The 7,397-nt window shown below is 37.5% G+C and overlaps 1 protein-coding gene across 1 annotated transcript in view; it reads left to right on the forward strand.

Annotated features, from left to right (window-relative positions):
* Window positions 1-7,397, forward strand: part of SEC24D (SEC24 family member D) — a 109,761-nt gene that overhangs the window by 47,720 nt on the left and 54,644 nt on the right. The gene's annotated exons all lie outside the window — the stretch shown is intronic.

A 7,397-nucleotide genomic window follows, 5' to 3' on the forward strand; every position in this document is an offset into this window, starting at 1 on the left:
AGTCATGGTGATTGACACTTGTAATCCCAACTCCTTGGGAGGCTGAGGTCAGATAATCACTTGAGGCCAGGAGATTGTGACCAGCCTGGGCAACAAAGTGAGACCCGATATCTACCAAAAAAAAAAAAAATTTTTTTTAAGTAGCCAGGTGCAGTGATGCATGCTTGTAGTCCCAGCTACTCAGGAGGCTGAGGCAGGAGAATCACTTGAGCTCAGGAGTGTGAGACTGCAGTGAGCTATGATAGTGTCACTCTAGCCTGGTGACAGAGTGAGACCTTGACTTTAATTTTTTTATTTCATTATTTATTTCTTTATAAACAGACAGAGTTTCACTCTGTGACCCAGGCTGGAGTACCGTGTGCAACCTCTGTTCACTGCAACCTACACCTCCCAGGGTCAAGCGATCCTCACACCTCAGGCTCCCAAACAGGGACCACAGCCACATGCACCACGCCTGGCTAATTTTTGTACTTTTTTGTAAAGACAGGGTCTCGCTATATTGCCCAGGCTGGTCTCAAACTCCTAGCTCAAGCAAACCACCTGCCTCGGTCTCTCAAAGTGCTGGGATTACAGGCTTGAGTCACCACATCCAGCCTCAACTTTAAAAATAAAAAGAACACATGAAGGCTGGGAGACTATACAGTTTCACATATAGCCTAAATTTAGCTAGTTTAGTGATAAGTATGCTCTGAAATTAAACTGATTACTGTATAATATCATGGCCTGTAAAGAACTTAAAGAAGACTTACTTGTTTTTAAATGAAAACTTCAAAAACCAGAATTTATTTTTTAAGTTGTGTATCATAATCTTGTCTGCTTTTGAAGTATTTTTAAAGTATCAACATAAAAACTTGGAAATATAAAATGCATGTATTTAGAAATAAAATGATGAATATAACATTTAAAATACCTCTGTTTTATCAAGTTACTTTTGAAACTGAATCTCATCTCTTAAGGTTTTTGGTCACTGTTTATATAGTGCTACGAAAAAGTACTATGAAAAAGTTTGGCAGCTGAAGAACAGAATATCATCCCCTTTTAGAACAGTGTTCTAGCCTTATAGCACATGTGTAGGGAGAGTCACATTTGTCAGGGCAAAGGTCATTTGAATTCTTTTTAAGTTACATTTTAGAAGTTAAATGCACCAAGCTTGTTTTCTTAATCACAGAATGATTCCTGTAAATCTGTATTCTTTTATTAAATGGGGAACAACTTCGGGAGAAACAATACAAAGAAAACATTCTGTCATGGTTTAGTTTTCAGTGGATGTAAGTGTGGGTTTGACGACTTTCTGTGCCCTAGTGGTTGAGGACCCAAATCAGCCTTCTTGGATATGGAACAGTGGAGAGAATTGAGAAGCCACCACAAACGAGGAACTGAGTTAGAGCCTTTTTGCTGCTATTTCTGTCAATTCTAAGACCCATATTTTCTCATATTTTAACATTTTAAAAATAGAAATATGCCTTATTAACAAAGGCTTCTTAGCAATGTGTCATGTTGACCTGGAAGGTTTGGTGTCTCTTAGAATTGAAGGGATTTTAGAATCAATGAACTATACTATCTATACCTTGCTTCATGCTTCTAACTTCTGTCAAATTGTGTGGATATTTAGATAATTCAGGAACACCAGGATCTACAATGTGTGCAGCTGTGCGTCTTTGCTGATTGAGTACAAGAAAGTCAAATATTTTAATGTTTGTATTAAAAAGCTTCATAGGAATCAAGTTCCCATTGAATAAAAGGCTAAAAAAGTTAATAAACAAAATTATACTTTTAAGAAAGAAGAAAGAGAAAAATGTAGGAAAAGAAAACCCTGTCTAAACTTTTAATTTGACATTGTATCTTGAAATGTTTGAAAGCACAGATTAGTTTTGAAGTGATTTTTTTTTGGTCAGGAATACAGCATTGTCATGAATGTGGTGGCTAGGGCAGGAATTTGGGAGTTAGATGGAGTTAGGTGCATGACTTGACTCTATTTTAGCAGAATGACCTTGAAACATTTACTTTTTTGAGCCTTATTTCTTTCGTAAGTAAAATTACAATAATACCCCTTAACCTGTAGTTGTTTAAAAATAAACCAGTTTTATCTTCATCAGTATTATGATTATTTGCTGTACAATATTAAATTTCACCATGGAAAGTTTTATTTTAGTCTTATAATCTTGATTTTGGGTGTCTGCTATATACAAGAAAGAGAAGTATGAAAACTTCAGACAATTTATATTGACTTAAAGTGTATACATTTAAGAGGGATGTTATCAAACCCATTCAGTGGTTCTAGCTACATAGTATTATATAAGTCTAAACTGAGTTAGACTCCACAATTTATATTCATATGTAAATGGGAAAGAGGCTTAATTAGTCTGATTTTAAAGGAATGTTGCATGGTATCTGTCATTTGATATTAGATTACTATTTTCTCTGTTTCTTATTATTCAAATGATAAGCATCACCATAACATAAACATTTATGTAGACCTTATTTTTTCATAAGGTGTTTCACGAGCATTTGCTGGAATGGTTTTTCCTCAACTCCCTCACACTATTCTGTCCTTTTAGTCACTTCCTGAGGAGAGCTTTTGGGATACTTCTCCAGCGCCATTCGGCCCTGTAGCTCAGTTCATACCATGAATCCCAGTTTGCAATTTTGAGATGTAGATTTGACTAACATCTTTTTCCTGCTGGGTTCACAGGGGTAGGGACCACATCTGATTTTTCTCACTATTGCATTTCTAGGACCTAAAACAGTATATGGAACATTTTTAGCTAAATAATATTTAACTATGATATTTTAGTCATACAATATATTTATATATAGAAGTACAGAATTTTGATGCCAAGTAATTTGGTGACATTTTTACCATAGAGATCTGCCTGTGCTCAAACATTTATTGAGCTTGTTGTATACAAATGCCATATTTGGTACTAAAAGTGTTACAAAGTAGATAAGAAAGGAATTGACAATTTAAATGCCAAACTAAGGCCAGGATCTTGTATTTAGGAGTCATCTCTTTATCCAGCTGTCTGCTTGAGTTCAGTTTCCGTGGTCTATAGCAAGGAAAATATTTTATTTCCCACACATATGTTCTTATAAAAAACAGCCCTTTAGGGACCCACTACAAATGATTATTGCTTTAGTATTGCCAGCAGATAAAAACAGCTGCGCTGACTAGAATAACAGTTGCATAAGGAATTTGCAGGACAGTAAAACTCTCCATAAAGTTTAGCTTAGGTTTCACTTTTATTCCCCTCCACTGCAGTGTTTCTCTCAATATCATCTCACAGAGGAAGGTATATAGTATTTGTGAGTGTGTGTTTATGTGTATTTGGTGGGTGGGGTGGAGGCAGGGAAGGATGTTATGAGCAGTATGTGTAACAAAAAAGAGCATTTAAAAATCTTTAAAATGTTATTTGTTGTTTGGGAAAATACAACCATCATTTACTTTCTTGAAAAATATTTCTGTAAAATTCAGGTAGAAGAGAAGAACCATAATTATCAAATCTAGTGTCTGTAGATATCCTGGAGTTCATCTATCACAGATACTACTTTCTTTTATCCTAAACTGTAAATTAAAGTACATTGTAGTCTAACATGGAATGAGATTTAAGATTTTTGGTTTACTACATCCCATACTCCCTTGTCCTCTATGGTTTGAAAAGTTTTGAAAAATTCTTTAAGTAGTTCAAACATAATTTTGTCTATATTTCTTCTTTCTTACAGAAAAGAATAGAAAATGTTTCATATTTATCAACTTTTATTTCTGATAAGAAGTCATCTTTCCTCTTATTTCAGTTTATTGATATAGAATAAATATATAAATGTATTTATTTCTCGAAATGCTTTTGAATTGGTCATCTGTTTTTTCAATTAAAATTTTTTCTCAACTTTTTTTTAACCCTGTTTTCAAAAGTGCTGTCCTTCAAATGATTTTTTGGCTGTATGCCCAAATCAAATTAACTCACCAAAGATGATTTGCTGTATTACTGGAAGTAGACCAGCCAGAGCACGGAGGATGATTAGTCAGCAATGTTTTCTTCTGTTTAAATAGAGATGAGGTTTCGCCATGTTGGCCAGACTGGTCTTGATCTCCTGAGCTCAAGTGATCTGCCCGCCTCAGCCTCCCAAATTGCTGGGATTACAGGCATGAACTACTATGCCTGGCCAGTCTCCAGTGTTGACATTGATAACAGATTGAACTGTGTGACCTTTAGAGTCCTATATTTTTTTCCACTCTGAAAGGAATTTGTAGAGAAAATTTTAGACATATTTGGACAAATGCATAGCTTCCATAGGTGTCTACTCTAAAGGCAGTTGATCATTTGGTTTGAGTTCTGTTAAGCTTCTTTACAGAAATAGTTTTATACTTGTATTTATAATTGTATAATCACTCCTGGGATTTTAGTGATGTTTTCAGTCATCTCATATACCATAATCTGGACAATAATGCATTGTTATTTGATATGATAGTTTATAAAGCATGACCATTTTTATGAAAGACTTTGTTTATGTCACTTGTATAATCACTCCTGGGATTTTAGTGATGTTTTCAGTCACCTCGTATACCTTAATCTAGACAATAATCCATGGTTATTTGATATGATAGTTTATAAACTATGACTATTTTTATGAAATACTTTATGTCACCTTATTTCAAAAAGAATTTAAGAATAACCAGTTCAGTTCAATGAATACTTATTGTTCTCCCAGTATGTGCCAGATACTGTTCTTGGCACTTGAGATATGTCAGTAAACACAGTGGACAAAGATCTCTGCCCTCACGGAGCTTACATTTTAATGGAGACTAGACAGTGAAACTGGTAAGGTTATCTGAGGCTATGGAGGAAGGAAAAAGTAGAGCAGACTTGGGGGATGACATCTGCCTGGAAGAAGGTGGAGTGTGGGTTTTGTCGATTAAATAGGGTGTTCAGGGCAGGCCTTATTGAGAAGGTGTCATTTAAATTCAGACCCTCAGGGGTCCGTTCCAAGATGGCTGAATAGGAACAGCTATGGTCTGCAGCTCCCAGTGTGATCGACGCGGAAGGTGGGTGACTTCTGCATTTCCAATGGAGGTACCTGGTTCATCTCACTGGGACTGGTTGGACAGTGAGTGCAGCCCATGGAGGGTGAGCCGAAGCCGGGTAGGGCATCGCCTCACCTGGGAAGCGCAAGAGGTTGGAGGATTTCCCTTTCCTAGCCAAGGGAAGCCGTGACAGACTGTACCTGGAAAAAACGAGACATTCCCACCAAAATACTGTGCTTTTCCAACAGTCTTAGCAACGGCACACCAGGAGATTATATCCCGTGCCTGGCTTGGCGGGTCTCACACCCAAGGAGCCTTGCTTACTGCTAGTACAGCAGTCTGAGATTGACCTGCGAGGCAGCAGCCTGGCAGGGGGAGGGGCATACACCATTGCTGAGGCTTAAGTAGGTAAACAAAGCAGCCAGGGAAACTTGAATTGGGCGGAGCACCCCACAGCTCAGCAAGGCCTGCTGCCTCTGTTTTCTCCACTTCTGGAGAAAGGGTATCAGTAACTGAAGATCAAATTAATGAAATAAAGCAAGAAGAGAAGTTTAGAGAAAAAAGAGTAAAAAGAAACAAACAAAGCCCCCTTTTTTCATTATGTGAAAAGACCAAATCTGCATCTGATTGGTGTACCTGAAAATGACAGGGAGAATGGAACCAAGTTGGAAAACACTCTTCAATATATTGTCCAGGAGAACTTCCCCAACCTAGCAAGACAGGCCAACATTCAAATTCAGGAAATACAGAGAACACTACAAAGATACTCCTCGAGAAGAGCAACCCCAAGACACATAATTGTCAGATTCACCAAGGCTGAAATGAAGGAAAAAATGTTAAGGGCAGCCAGAGAGAAAGGTCGTGATACCCACAAAGGGAAGCTCATGAGACTAACAGCAGATCTCTCAGCAGAAACTCTACAAGCCAGAAGAGAGTAGGGGCCAGTATTCAACATTTTTAAAGAAAAGAATTTTCAACCCAGAATTTCATATCCAGCCAAACTAAGCTTCGTAAGTGAAGAAATAAAATCCTTTACAGACAAGCAAATGCTGAGGGATTTTGTCACCACCCAGCCTGCCTTACATGAGGTCCTGAAAAGAAGTACCAAGCATAGAAAGGAACAACCGGTACCAGCCACTGCAAAAACATGCCAAATTGTAAAGACCATCGAAGCTAGGAAGAAACTGCATCAACTAATGGGCAAAATAACCAGCTAACATCATAATGTCAGGATGAAATTCACACATAACAATATTAACCTTAAATGTAAATGGACTAAATGCCCCCAATTAAAAGACACAGACTGGCAAATTGAATAAAGAGTCAAGACCCATCAGTGTGCTATATTCAGGAGACCCATCTCACATGCAGAGACAAACATAGGCTCAAAATAAAGGGATGGAGGAAGATCTACCAAGTAAACAGAAAGCAAAAAAAAGCAAGGGTTGCCATCCTACTCTCTGATAAAACAGCCTTTAAACCAACAAAGATCAAAAGAGACAAAGAAGGCCATTACATAATGGTAAAGGGATCAATTCAACAAGAAGAGCTAACTATCCTAAATATATATGCATCCAATACAGGAGCACCCAGATTCATAAAGCAAGTCCTTAGAGACCTACAAAGAGATGTAGACTCCCACACAATAATAATGGAAGACCCCCTAACACCCCAGTGTCAGTATTAGACAGATCAATGAGATAGAAGGTTAACAAGGATATCCAGGAGTTGAACTCAGCTCTGCACTTCTGCACTAAGTAGACCTAATAGACATCTACAGAACTCTCTACCCCAAATCAACAGAATATACATTCTTCTCAGCACCACATCACACTTATTCAAAAACTGACCACATATTTGGAAGTAAAGCACTCCTCAGCAAATGTAAAAGAACAGCAGTCACAACAAACTATCACTCAGACTACATGCAATCAAATTAGAACTCAGGATTAAGAAACTCACTCAAAAACCACACAACTGCATGGAAACTGAAGATCCTGCTGCTGAATGACTACTGGGTAAATAACAAAATGAAGGCAGAAATAATGATGTTCATTGAAACCAATGAGAACAAAAACACAACATACTATAATCTCTGGGACACATTTAAAGCAGTATGTAGAGGGAAATTTATAGCACTAAATGCCAATAAGAGAAACGAGGAAAGATCTAAAATCGACACCCTAACATCACAATTAAAAGAACTAGAGAAGCAAGAGCAAACATATTCAAAAGCTGGCAGGGATGCCCTCTCTCACCACTCCCATTCAACATAGTGTTGAAAGTTCTGGCTAAGGCAATCAGGAAAGAGAAAGAAAGAAAGGGTATTCAATTAGGAAAAGAGGAGGTCAAACTGTCCTTGTTTGCAGATGACATG

Source organism: Colobus angolensis, unplaced genomic scaffold (assembly GCF_000951035.1).
Source record: "Colobus angolensis palliatus isolate OR3802 unplaced genomic scaffold, Cang.pa_1.0 Scaffold345, whole genome shotgun sequence".
NCBI classification, from domain to species: Eukaryota; Metazoa; Chordata; class Mammalia; order Primates; family Cercopithecidae; genus Colobus; species Colobus angolensis.